The following is a 14590-nucleotide window of genomic DNA, read 5'->3' on the forward strand; positions in this document are numbered from 1 at the left end:
GATCAGCAATGCAGCGATTGGCTGGCGGCAAGACAGCAACGTAATGACATCATATAATTAAAAAAGTCACCTGACGAAAAACTTGACAAATTTCTTTAAAAAATTTTTACATGATTCCCAATTATTTATATTCACAATTTCTAATATTTGTACAGGCTTTACATTTTTATTTCAATGTAGTAATTAGCAATTAATTTAATTTTATATTTTAACAGATGCTACGTGACAGCATTAGTTTCTTAAGGGTCAAGATCATGTTATCTGTATCTCCTGCGCTCCATCAAGCCACTCCCATAATATGTCACCACTCGAATGCACGACTCTACATTATCTGTATAGCATGTGTGTAAGACTCGAATACAATTATGAAGTAATAATTTTATGACAAATAAATATTTCAGTGAGTAAAACTGACTATTTATAGTATTAAAGACTACACAACATTATTATATTATCTTTAAATAATTTTTTTAATTATTATTATTTTAAATTATTGTCCCTGGATTAGTAGGATACTCTTGTAATAAAGTAGCGGTGGTAGCAGACATATTTTAGGTATCAATTCTGCTTAAAAAGATGCGATCTAATTCTGTTTACATTAAATAAGCCTGCTCCCGAGCAGGTTTAAGCTTAAGGACCTGTTGCTATGACAGCAACTCCGGGATGAGCTTCGAAGAACCAAACAATCCAAGATCATGCCAAATCGTCAACAATCAGCTGAGTTAGCGACGTACGAAGAACGGGCCCCTGATCTTCTGACCCAGAGCAAGAATGTAAACATGACTGAAATCTAAAAAACAAGGAACAAAAAACGGAATGAAAGTGTGCCACTTCTTTGTGAAAAACAAACAACATCTGAGTTATTTAAATTATTAGAGATTGGTAAATCTGCTGGTTTACTGATGATTATTAAAACACACACACACACACACACACACACACACAAAGACATTTGAAATTAGAGTTTCCTTACTGAATCTTTAATAAACATTCACAAACTATGAACAAGATAGTCACTGACCTTTATATAAGGTGTTTGTTTTGTTTCAACTGGTTTTGTGAATGGCACACTTGCTTTACTCAAAAATCAAAGATGTGCATTTATGCTTTCAGACGAGACTGCATCTTTGGAGAGCATAATAATATGCTTGCAGAGAGTGACAAATGGCTATATATAGGTTGTCTGGAAAGCACATATATAGATATAGTTTGGGCGTGTATTACGCTAATTACCACCTGCGGGCATGTGCTCTCTCATTTAAAATAATCTGGATTCATCAACATCAGAATGAGGGGAAGAACAAATGTATGTGCTTAAGCACCTGTTGAAAAATCTGCATCAGATTCACTGAGGATAAGAAAATGTAGACGCAATTATAAGAGAATGAGACCCACTGTTTCTGGCAACGTGCATATAATAAGAGGTCAGTGAACTACGGAATCTGAGTCTGTGGCCTGCAGCACGTAGTTCTTGATGATGGAGAGTTTTTTTTTTTTTTTTTTTTTTTTACAGCTGGTTCCATATAAGACCAGCTGCTATTTATAAAAGATAGGCTGGCTTGTTTTTGATGATACTGTCACGTTTATAAGATATGAAGACAGCTGGGCCAGGTAAGTATCAATAACACTTAAAACACAGCCTGTCCAAACGGCGAGAGAAGAATTCAGTAACCTTCAGTTTGAAAGGTAGAGGAGAACAGAGACTTTAATGATTTCATTTGTTCGAGAGCTCTAAGAAGACTGGTCACACATTTTTTTCTCTCCTTTCAATAAACCCCTCCATGCATTTGGATGAGTTATAAGGCAAGTCTTGCTCTGCTGTTTATGTGTCTTTTGGCTTTATCAACATATTCTGCCTCATAATTTATTTAAAATGAGTCACCTGGGATCTAAAGGCCCTTCTGCCGTTTTTACATTGTGAATGGAAGACAGACAAAGCCATCCTGGCTGGAAAGTTTTCAAATTCGAGATAGACCTATTTGCTCTCATCTGAGCGCAGCCCACAAGCAACGATCCATTTGCATATGGTCGCCGTCTAAATTACCCACAAACCCCTTTGAATCAGTCGGTTAGGCTTTTGTAGCTGCTTTTATACATGACTTTAGGTGTGATATTATATGAAGATTAATTGCTTCTACTGTAACCTCAAAACCATAGGGAAAACTCTGCACAGTGCACACATAATGTGAAATTTTAAAACACATAAAAATGGTTCATGACCATTTCTAGATTTATAATGGCTCAGCAGCGCAAATGATGCAGATACAGAACTTTGTTATGCAGATGCACTTAGCTGCAAATTATGTCTTTACAATATTTCCTTTTAGGCGTTTTGCTTCACTCAGCAGATAAACGGAGCACACATGGCTTGTTTATGCTGGGATAATGCTTTTAATGCATCTACGTTAACTTCATCCTGCTTTCAATATCCATCTAACAAAACAAAAAAAACAATACATGCTCATGAAAATTGTCATTGGCTCACACCGTTTCCACTTAAACAAATACAATATGAAATCATGTTTTAAAGAGTCAATTATATAATTATAACGCATTATAAGCATGAGAATAAAATACATTGGCAAATCATAATTAGGACATAAAAAACTCAAAACTATGAAAAGTAAGAAATATAACATAGGTCACAGTCATGAGTCAAAAACCCATAGCTATGAAATAAGTCATGAAATAGTGAACATTATGGGCCCTATCAAACACCAGGCGCAATGCGGCTCCAGGCGCGATGCAAGTGTTTTTTGCTAGTTTCAGCCCGACGCAGTTGTCATTTTCACAGCCTGCGCCACATTGTTTAAATTGCAAATGCATTTGTGCCCATTTGTGCGCCCATGGGCGTGCTGAGGTGTGTTCAGGCGTATTGCTGGCGCGTTGCTATTTTGAGGCAACTGAAATAGCCTGTGCCATTGACCAACAAAAACTGGTCTAAAGTCAATGGCACAGTAGTTTTTTTTGTTATTTAAAGAGCAAGTTAGTATAGGCGGGTCCACAGCACACGAACACTCTGCTTATTACACACACAGGGACGCACAGCAGCACACAAACATACCAAATATTAAAAATTAAGGGATTGCAATGTGAAAGATTATTATTGTGTAGGCTACATAAATATAAAAATGGCTACATGTCATAATGGATAGTCATTGCATGTATCAGAATTAGGCTACCTATTTGCTCGTGCACGAGCAGCTCCATTTCATCTCTGGAGACGTGTTCTGTATTTTCGCTTGCAAATTCCGCCGTGTAAATAACAAATCCGCCATGGCACGAGTGCAACTGGCTCTTAAAGGGAATGGAAGATGAGACTCTGATTGTTTTATTGCACGTTATGCCCAAAACATACCCATTACTCATTAAGAGAATAGGCACAACCCTTTTAAACCATGCGCCGGGTGAGCTGACTGTTTTTCCCCTCGTTAAACTAGCAAAAAGTGGATTTGGGAAGTGCATCTGCACCGTGTGCTTTAGACCATGCACTTAGATCATAAAAATATACATATAAAAAATAATTCTGACAGTCAACTGACATCAAAATGATGACAAAAAGTCAAAATTCTGTATAATAATAATAATTCATAATTATGAGATAAAAAGTTGAAATTATGAGACAATCAAAATTATAAATCTTAATATGTCATAACTATCAAAATTGACAATTCTAAATTATGACTAAAATTATGAGATGAAGAAATTATGAGATAAAGCAGAAATTGAGAATTTATTAGATTAAGAGAATGATGATGAGATATCATAATGATAATATGAGATGAAAAGTCACATTGCAAGACATGAAGTCACAATTCTGAGATATAAAGTCACAACTATGACATATAAAGTCATACTGTGAATTATAAATTGAAATAGTAAGATATGGAGTCTTGTTAAAATAATTACAAGAAATCGTTTTTTTTTTACTGATACATAAACAGGCTTCCATAAATACTGCAAAAAAAAGGTAAATAAAAATGATGAAGCTAAAGGAAGCTTGCAATTGCACAGACTGAAACAAAAAAACTGCACACTTCATCTACAGCCTTATTTTGGGCAGTAGCGCGTGGTGAGGTCAATCAGAGGAGATGTGGTAGGACTCCACTGATGTGATGCTTAAGGGCTAAACACAGTCTTACTCATGTCAATTCAATTTCAGAATGTGGGGATAAAACCTAAGACCATCTCAACAAGTCAGCATATGTACCAACAGCATACGAGGACAAGTCACCACATCAAAAGAGCTGGTAAAAGAGCTATAAAAAGAAATGGAGGAGAGAGTGAGTTTGAATGGTGAGTCTGGGTGTCTGGACAAAAGCTAGCCTGAAGCACACACACAATGATGTGGATGATAAAATGCAAGATTATTTGGCATATTCCAACACAGCAGGCTACACACAACCAGTGGCAGTCTGTCAGATAAAGGGAAACTAAGGTTGAAACTCCTCAAAAGTCCATTCAAAATGAACACAACAAGTGACAAAAATGAACTGTCGTTTAAGAAAATTTGCTCATGCACATAATAATAGATCCATGTAATGTCAAAGGATTTTTAATTCATGCAAAAGGCAGGCATTTTTGACTGTTTTCTTTTTTCCAAGTTGCTTTGAAACAGTGGGTTTGACAAAAAGTTAAAAAGAAACTTTTAATAAATTAAAGGAAAACTTAAATTGCAGAAAATCTAGTCATCCTCAGATTTTAGTTTATTTCTTCATTGGAACAGATTTTGTGAATTTTAGCATTACAAAAATTGCTCACCAGTGGATCATTTGTAGTGAATGCAGTGCATAATTCATAACTATGTTTCCTCCAGTAAAAATAAAAAAAGGTCCATCCTCTTATCAAAATTTATCGAAATATTGGTTTAGAACGGTTTTGGACCGTATTTCTCTCCTGATTCAGATGAGGTAATTTTTTCACTGGAGAAAGCAATATTATAGATAGAAGACTTGTATTTTATCTGGAAGCAATGGTCAAAGTTATGACAAACATGCAGCTTTTCGCTTCACAAGACAGTAGTTGATTGACTGGAGTCGTGTGAATTACACACGACTTGCAAATCTTTTGCATAAATTTTTACTGAAAATTTTTGTAAAAATATTGAATGCAATTCCAAATTATGTAAATTGTATTTATGTACTGTATATACTGAGCATGATTTGTTCAGTTCGTCCACTATACAGTGGGGGGAAAAAGTATGTATAATAACGTATTGGGTTGTTATCTAAAACATTATAATAAATAAAAAAATATTGATATTTTGAGATATTAGTGAAATGTTGTGTATGGGAGCAAATTAATCAGAAAATATACTAATTAAGCCCATTGCAATTTTGTATTGATTTGATTGGTATTGAATTACATTGTAAAATTTCCCTCACTGACCACCACCGCACACAACCACAGACAAAACTTTCACACAATGTTGAGACAAAATGTACATAATGTTTGCTCTGAATAAAACAAATTAGTAATGCTAGTTTGTTTATATTTGTGGAAGCACATATGTCAAGGTAAAACTTGAGGCCACATCTTTGCATACCTTTTCGGCCTCGCTCGTCGGGGCAGGGACCCTGGAGGTATTTGGGATCGAAAAACGACTAAGTGCGAAAGGGGTGCTCGGGCCAAACATCCATCCTCTCCAAGGAGCCGGGGCAGGCCGGGAAAGGTACCTCATCCCCGTTCGCTAATGGGATTTGCCCGCGACTCGAGGTCGACCCGAGAGGGGCGTTTTTAGTGCCGTCGCGATTTGGGCGATTGCGTTTTTTCTTGGAACTTTGATCCATAACTTGGAATGAGGGGCTGTATAGAGGGCTGCCTAGCCCACGTACCCTCACCGTGGCTGGGGTGAGGCGAGTCGAAGGCCTCCTTGTCTGGGAAAGGAAACTGAGCTCCAGGGGCTGTAATTCAGGGTTGCCTAGCCCACGTACCCTCACCGTGGCTGGGGTGAGGCGAGTCGAAGAGCCCCCTTGTCTTAAAGATTCTTGCACTGTGTGAGTGTGGTATTCTTCAGAACGTAGCGATTTGTGTCCAAAATTAGCTTCTGAGGTAAATCATCTTTGGTTTTCTCATAATGGCAGCAATTCCGCCATTTAACGAGATGATGGCATGTGATGTATTTAGACATTTACACAGGACCCAAGGCTGTTTTGGCTGCCAGTGCTCTATGCCACTGCTGGACATGGTTATGACCCCCCCTTTGGGATTACAAGCTGTTTTAGGGTTGGATTTTGGGAGAGCTGATCTCACTATGAGCTCCGAGGGCTCCATGGCTCATGAAGGAGAGGGAAACAGATGGTACACTAGACCTCCAAGTTCTAGCCTTCTGGTTCTCTCCTAACACCACATATGTTTCCCCCTACAGCTACAGTACATCCTGGTGATGGGTTTCCCACAATCCAACATAATCATGGCATAGCTGGCCCAAATGAGATAAGGAAGGAGACACAGGACGTCTCCTTGGCAGGGTCCAGCAATATGTCATCATAGTGAAAAAAAAAGGTTGATAAAAGTGAATGGAATAAATTCATACTAAATAAATATCTCTTCCTTTGAACTTACCATTGTACAGTGATGGTATCAAATGGTAATATGCAGGGTTGCAAAAAAATGGATATAACAGCATTATGTATTCACATTTTCAGGCGCCCTTAATTATAGTTATCTATCTCAGATCAAATTTGGTTAGAATAGTTTTTTAAATACTTCTCCTGTATTGTCCACAAAATAAAGCAGATATGAAAAAAAAAAACTCATGTCAGTCAAATGAGAAAGTTTCTGTGTGTGAAATGTTATATAATCTGCACTGCCAATGCAAAATAAATAATTCTAATTTTAATTAGATTTGTGGGATTGCAATTTAAATTTAATGTGATAGGATAAAAAAAGAATATATATAAATTGTAACACAAATAATCGATAAGTACATCTTTCTATTAAGTTGTTATAGAGTCCAATTAATAAACAAATGACTTGTATGACCCAGTTCTTTTTAGTGAATCCAAAACATACCGCACAACCTGTGAAGTCAGATTCATGAACATAACTCTAATGAGCAACTTATTTTTTTAGCAACAAAAATGAATGCCGCAACTAGTGAAGTCTAATTTACAAGCAAATGGACTCTTATTTAATTAACTGAATTTTTTCAGCAAATAAAAAAATATGCAACTAATGTATAATGCAATTTAATAATAAATGATTCTTATGAACAGAATCTCAAAATTAATTGTTTGAAAAGACTCAAAAGCTACCAGTTCGACCTTCACTGAATGAACTTTACTTATGATTATTGAAAGAACATCTGACTGACTAAAATATTAAACAGTTATCTTTTTGCACTCAAAATACATTATTCATTACATTTAATAAAGATTATTTAGTATTCAACCATTAAAAACGTTAAGTATTCTGCTCTGGTAATGCAATTAGATACACATCATACAGAATACGATGGTAATATAATAGTACTATTTTTGTTAGTGTAGTCTCCATTGATAGATGTATCTTACAGCCACAATGATTTTGAAGAAAACATTTGAGTAACCAAAATAAAAAATAAAAAATTCCGGGTGCTCATTAGCACATGCCATGAGTTTTAAGCATGTATGGGTTGGTGAGTCTCTCTGACGTAATGTGGCAGATGGTAAAATCTGCCATCGATGAGTCACATTATTTGCCCATTTTCCATAACTTGTCAAAGTGTGTGTAATTTTAATGCACCATCTGATAATGTGCTGAAACTATTTCGGGCTTTGGCTCTCGCTATATTATAGTACACTTCAAGCATTACCAGATAACAAAGTTGTGCTCTGCGAATCGCTTTGTGAAAGTAATAACCAGTGATGTATACCAGATAAACACTGAAACAGTGTGCAGTAGCCCTATCTATAGAACAGATAGTCACGCTGTTCAGGTATTGAATCTCAGATCTCCCGTAATCTCATCTATAATCAAAGCCAGAAAATGTCTTTTTGAGATCATATCGGATCCGGCTTCATAAGCATTCTCAAAAGCCTGGATTGCAAAAGTGCTATCGCACTGTATTTAAAAAGTCATTTTTATTGTAGTTTACATTCAGTAAGCCCACATTTATCAAGGTGACAAAGAATGCGGTTAAACAGGAAAGAAATCAATTCACAGAAAAGTAAACTTCAGCATCTGGATGCCCTTGTCAATGCCTCCTGGAACAAATAAAGTTACGGAGCAGAACCAGGAACTAATCTCATTAATGGCTGCCACTTGTGAGTGATTAAGGCCTGTCCTCATGCAATGGCACACTGGACATAAAGTTCTTAGAGGTTAATAACCAGTTACAATCAATTACTCAGCTAAGATGATACAACCAATGGGTTCCTCTAATCATATGAGGCGACAAAAATGAAGCCGACGACAATCAAATCTCTCAGATATCTGAGGCATGTTACAGGCCAAGGTGAGTGCAGCTAGAAAATTTTAAAGAGTTTGTGCAAACATAAAATTGATGGAATAACAAGATCTGACCTTTTTAACCTCATTCTATGGGTTGACATCATAAGAAGGGTTCAAATGTCATTTCATCTGAATGACTCCTCACAAACCATATGGTGTAGTTTTACAATAAACATATCCAATAAGCTACAGGTATATGCAACATTTCAATTGGTTAATTAATTCAAATTTAAATTCATTTCACATGACCCTGTACAAACCTTTAAAAGACTAGAGACATGAGCTATATGGTTAGTAACTAATTATATGTTTCTGTTGCCATTTGCCAAAGTAATTTCATCTTCATTAAAAAAAGCAAAAACTATATTTAACAGACAAATTCCAGGTCAGAAATATGCTACCCATGAATCCTAAAGAAAAAACATCCACCAATCAGAAAATCTCAGCAAACTTTAGTCTTTGTTTTCAACTCATTTCAACTTTCTTGAGCAGCAAATCAGAATGATTTCTGAAGGATCATGTGACACTAAAGACTGGAGTAATGCCAGCTGAAAACTCAGATTTGCCATAACAGGAACAAATAACATTTTAAATTCTAATGAAAATAGACAACATGTATTTTAAAATGTAATAATATTTCAGAATATTACTGTTTACTGTATTTTTATCATATAAATTAATCTTTCATAAACATAAATGGCTTCTTAAAATTTTTTATATTTTTATTTATTCAGTTAAGTCATTCGCAATGCTTTATGGGATTGTAGTTTATTTAAATATCTGGCTACACAAGTGAAACATTTTAAAAAACTAAAATGACCCTGAATAGCTCGTGTGTCTAATACCTTATCTTTGAGCAGTTTTTATTACAACAATTATTAGTTTAATTATACCTAACAGTTGTCCACTCATTACTCACACATCTCCAAAGCACATGGCTTGTTATCTTGTTGGGTGAAGCCTCTTGTCTGCAGGGGTACACATATTAAATCTCAGCCTGGCTCTTTCCCAACTGGCTGCATAATGCAGTCCAATTACGCAGATTTTGAGTTACTTACTTATGCAATCAAGTAATTACAACCCAATCTCACCCCAGTCACAAGCACAGCATAATCTTTAGATTGGCAGGGAAATTATGTCCAACGATGCACCATTTTTCGAGATGTGACAATTGCCTTCTTAATTATGATGCCATTGTGTCAACTTGCTTTCTCAACCTAATCAAAAGCGAATGTAATCATGAAAGTGGTCCTGAGATGTGGACCGAGATGTTGTAATTGCATTTTAATCACACTGGTGTAGGGAACATGGGTTCTTGCTATCTCACCAGTTTCTTCAAATTGAAGTCAGAGAGAGATGTCTGGCAGCTTCGGGAACTAAAAAGGGCCTCAAGGTTTGCTTTAAAACCCAAGTAGGACTATGTGAACTGTCTTGCCCTGACAGCAAGGCTAGAGCAGTTTTGTTTGATAAGGTGAAGTGGAGAAAGAGAGCAATGTGACGGGAATAAGAATTAGTTATCAGAATGCACTGCACTTCTATAGTCTTCTATCTTTCTTTTGAACCAAAAAGACTTGCTTTAATTAATGAGATTGTATGATGTAATCCATCGTACTTGAACAAATGTGATCCATGCTGAGGTAAACGGACTTATTTTGCAATTAGTCTTATCAGCAGGGGCATAGGAACGATCCGAAAAGTGGGGGGACACTTTAGAAATCTCATCAAGCCTCTCATGAAATGGTTTTTAATGTCTAGCTGCAATAAATACACACATATGAGACTAAACTGTACTAAAAATGCAGTCACTCTAGCATAGAGGTAACAATTAGCAGACCACAGTCCAGGACTGCGTTTCTCAAAAGCTTTGTGAGATAAGTTGATCGTAGAGACCATTGGTGGCAATGGATCTCCAATCTGCTTGGCTTACGATGCTTTTGGGAAACATAGCCCTGATCCTGGATTGGTTCCATTTGGATCGTGAATCATTTCTCATTTAGTGTAATTGTAAACAAACATATACAGCAACAGAAAACAAGAGATTTATTGACTGATTGTCATGAATCAACAGAGCAATATACACTGCAAACTTGTTTTGAAACCTGTACAGCTACTTGCTAAACATAAAAGTGCTTCACGATGCCATTGAAGAACCTTTTTGTCTAAATGGCTCCATAAAGAACCTTTAAAAGGGATACTCCACCCCAAAATTAACATTTTGTCATTAATCGCTTACCCCCATGCCGTTCCAAACCCGTAAAAGCTTTGTTCATCTTTGGAACACAATTTAAGTCTCTGGTGTCCCCAGAATGTGTCTGTGAAGTTTCAGCTCAAAATACCCCATAGATCATTTATTACATCATTTTGAATATGCCTATTTTGACTGGAAGCAGAAACACGCTTTTTTTGGGGCCTGTCTCTTTAAATGCAAATAAGCTGCTGCTCCGCGCCCCCTTTTCCAGCTCAGACCTGCTAAAGACATCTGTTATGGTTCTGATTATCATGTTTATCTTGCTGAAATCATGCGGTTTAAACCATATGAGTTTAAACTTCTGATATACGGTTTTCTGAGCGCACACATCCGAAGAACATGGACAGAAAGCGGACACCACACAGCATGTACTAAACTAAGTTCTCATTCACACACACATACAAGTTTACGTTAAAAACACACAAAGTTACAAAAACAGTCAATTATGTCTATGAAGGTAAACTGCTGGGAAATAAATCTAAGGTTTATTTTAGATCTAAATGGTGTTCTGTGCTCTTCTGTGTAGACAAAGGCAGAACAGTTAGTATGATTTGCTCAAACTTTCGCCATGGCATTAGAACTGGTACATCGTTGTCGCTTGCGAAAATAAAATAACGGCGCCGTGGGTGTAAACTTACAGATTAAGGGCCCGTAATATTATAATCAGATTCCTTTGCCACGTCACCAAGGGAGCTAAATCAGACGCACTCGTTTTCTCAGATGCTTGCAGAAAAAGACTTACCAAAATAAAGTTATTGGGTTAATCTTTTTCACGTTTCCTTGGTTGGTAGATGCACCGGGGACCTGATTATAGCACTTAAAACCTGGAAAAGTCAGATTTTCATGATATGTCACCTTTAAGATATTTTGGGTGAAAACCGGGAGGCTTGTGACTGTCCAATTGACTGCCAAGTAAATTACACCATCAAGGTCCAGAAAAGTATGAGTACGAGAATACCTTTTGTATGCGAAGAAAACAAAAATAACGACCTTATTCAACAATTTGTCTCCTCCGTGTCTCTCCGTATCACTGTAGCGCCAAGAATGCAAAGACAAAGACTACATTTTAATTTTAGGGTGGAGTATCCTCTTAACATCTGAAGAACCTTTCTGTTTCACAAAAGGTTCTTTGTGAAGAAAGAAGGTTCTTCAGATTATAAAAAGGTAATAAAGAGATGGTTCTTTAAAGAACTTTTGACCGAATGGTTCTTTGTGGAACCAAAAATGGTTCTTCTATGGCATCGCTGTGAAGAACCTTTTAAGCACCTTTATTTTTAAGAGTGTACAGCCACTTAAATTCCCTACCAAATTGAAATAAAATTATTTATAAGCATCATATGTGTGAACAGTTCAGTATGAATTGAAATACATTTCTGACCACTATATTAAAGTCAGCTTGGGATGTTTCTGATCTTTAGCCTATTTAAATCCTATTTAATTTATTTGTAATGCAGTTGTAGAAATACTAGCGCTGTGGTAAACTATTTAGCTTTTCAACACTAGCCCATGCAAAAGAAATACCAATACCATTGGACTTTGTTTGAAAATAAATTAGATACAAAATTGTTCATCCATTAGAAAAGAAAAAGCTCCTTTAGGCAACAATTCCAGAGTTATAATTGTCCATTATGAAGGATCTTTACTAACTTTATATATATATATATATATATATATATATAAAAAGTTTGTAAAGATCCTTCACTTCACTGTTTATATCATCTCTCCTTGGGAATTTTACTTTCAGTCAGTAGCAATTTAACTATGTGACATTTAGCCTAAATAATTTGGTGAAAGGCTGATTTCGGCAGATGAACAGTAGCAATGTGAGCAAGCAAAATGAACCTCACAAAATGAGGGACACTGCTGGAAAACTGCCATTTCAATGTGCAATAAATAAACGTGATAGAATTAAGGGCTGTGATTTAATTGTATTTCAAAGTATTATGGAATTATATAAATAAAACCTGTTGTGGTAAAATGGCAGAACACATATTACAATAATTACGACTTTCTTCTTACGCATCTGAAAACATGAGTTTCCCATTTGCCCTCAGCAGAGAGAACATCGTATAATTAGCAATAAAAAAAGTGGACGAGAAAAGACGATATAAAATACAAAACACACATAGTAAAGCCTATCAACCTTTAAACATCAGGGGTTGTAAAGCTTTGTCAAGGCAGCATTCAACATGGATTTTTTGGTTAAAGATTGTGAATTACATGAGATTACATTAATTTCTTTGAACTTTGAATTTCAAAATTTTGAACTTACATTCAGATTTAAATGAATGAATTAAATGAATCAAATTCCACTGAAAATCATTTATTTCTGAGTAGCTATAGTTTAGCATCATGTGCATATTCACAACAGACATTGTGAAAACACGAGGCTCGGTTCACTTGACCAACAATGCAAAACAAAAGGCTTATTATAGCCAGTTTAATTAAACAAGTGGTCAGCAGAAGAGTAAACAGTAAACGATTGAACCAAATTTGATTGGGCAGCAGAAGAAGACAAGACACAAACAAAAGCTGTCCAAAAAATCCAGGCCCCTCACGCAGCCATGATAAACCAAATAACACAGCTCAGGATTAACACAGAAAATCATAAACACAGTCTTCGGCCCACATAACAGATGGGACATTATATTTGTATGTATTACATCACATGCAATTATCCCAACATACAGTGCTCTTTCTGAATGCCACGGTAACAAGGGAGCATCCTCTCAGGCCTACCCTCCCCCTTCCCCTCACCTCCTCTCTGTCTTTAAACACTGATCTCCACCTGACATATTCTCATCTGAAAAGAACAATCCATTTAACCAGAGTCACAAATGAACAAAGCTAATTTTCATACATTACCCTTTTTCTTGAGAGAGCACTTAGTACTCAGACGCAGGAGAACCTCTCAGATTCAACCCCGGCTCACAACATCACATGACTCTGTACCATCTGCTCCTTGCTCATAATCATGTGACCTGAATGAAAAAGTGGGATTATGGGATGTGTAGTTTGATCTGGAGAAGCAATTGAAAGAGTTAATGGTGAGCTAGATTAAAAAAAAAATATATATATATAGATGAATATATTGGAAAATGTGGAAATATTGTGACAAAATATATTAATTTGAAATGCAGGAATTATTGTAAATATTAAAAATAATTGTTATAAATAATATATGTATCAAATTTGAATGATTTCAATTAAAAGCTTAATTTTTCCTTTTTTTCATTTTGCATTGTTGATTCTAAATCATTAAAATACATTTTTAATATGGGTTCACTGGAAATAAATAAAATACGAGGATTAAGTGGAAGAAAAGACTGAACTGAGAAAATGACCTTTCTGGATCGGGCAGAGAGAGTGGCCGTTAATATTACATTAGCCCATGTCTGTGTGCATGCGTGGGTGGGTGGATCAGCAAACACTTCTGGGTTAAAGGAGGCTACAGACCTGACAGACGGCCCACCGTCTTCTCATTCCCTCCTGTTACACACACACATTTCTTCTAGTAAGTGGATGGAATTGTTAAATAAAGAGCATCTGAGAGGGGAGGTACATAGTGAAACTGAATTAAGTGAAACAGGATGTCACTCCCGCCACCCCTCGACCTTCACACACTCACGCCGTCTGCATATGAAATGCATGTCAACCTCGGGCCCGGATCTAGGCCACTGCCAGGACCACCGGCCAAATACGACACTCAGAATTCATCATCAACCGCACGGGACCGGCATTAATTCATGAAATACAGCCAGGGAAGAGACAACTCCTCTACTTCTCTGGGATTAGCTGTATACCCTGTCAATCAAAAGCCATGTTCACAACTGAATGAATTAAATTTGTGGAAACTGGTGGAAATGGATAGACTAATGGCATAGTAAATAACTCACTTAGACATTATCA

General features: G+C 36.4%; 1 protein-coding gene across 1 annotated transcript in view; it reads right to left on the reverse strand.

The window, feature by feature from the left end:
• Positions 1-13623, reverse strand: part of LOC107588472 (t-SNARE domain-containing protein 1-like) — a 68278-nt gene extending 54655 nt beyond the window's left edge. The window contains exon 1 of the mRNA XM_016276573.1: positions 13547-13623. The gene's annotated coding sequence lies outside the window, so the exon portion shown is untranslated. The remainder of the gene's footprint in view (positions 1-13546) is intronic.
• Positions 13624-14590: the final 967 nt, after the last annotated feature.

The sequence above is a fragment of the Sinocyclocheilus grahami genome, unplaced genomic scaffold (assembly GCF_001515645.1).
Source record: "Sinocyclocheilus grahami isolate Dianchi unplaced genomic scaffold, SAMN03320097.WGS_v1.1 scaffold104.1, whole genome shotgun sequence".
NCBI classification, from domain to species: Eukaryota; Metazoa; Chordata; class Actinopteri; order Cypriniformes; family Cyprinidae; genus Sinocyclocheilus; species Sinocyclocheilus grahami.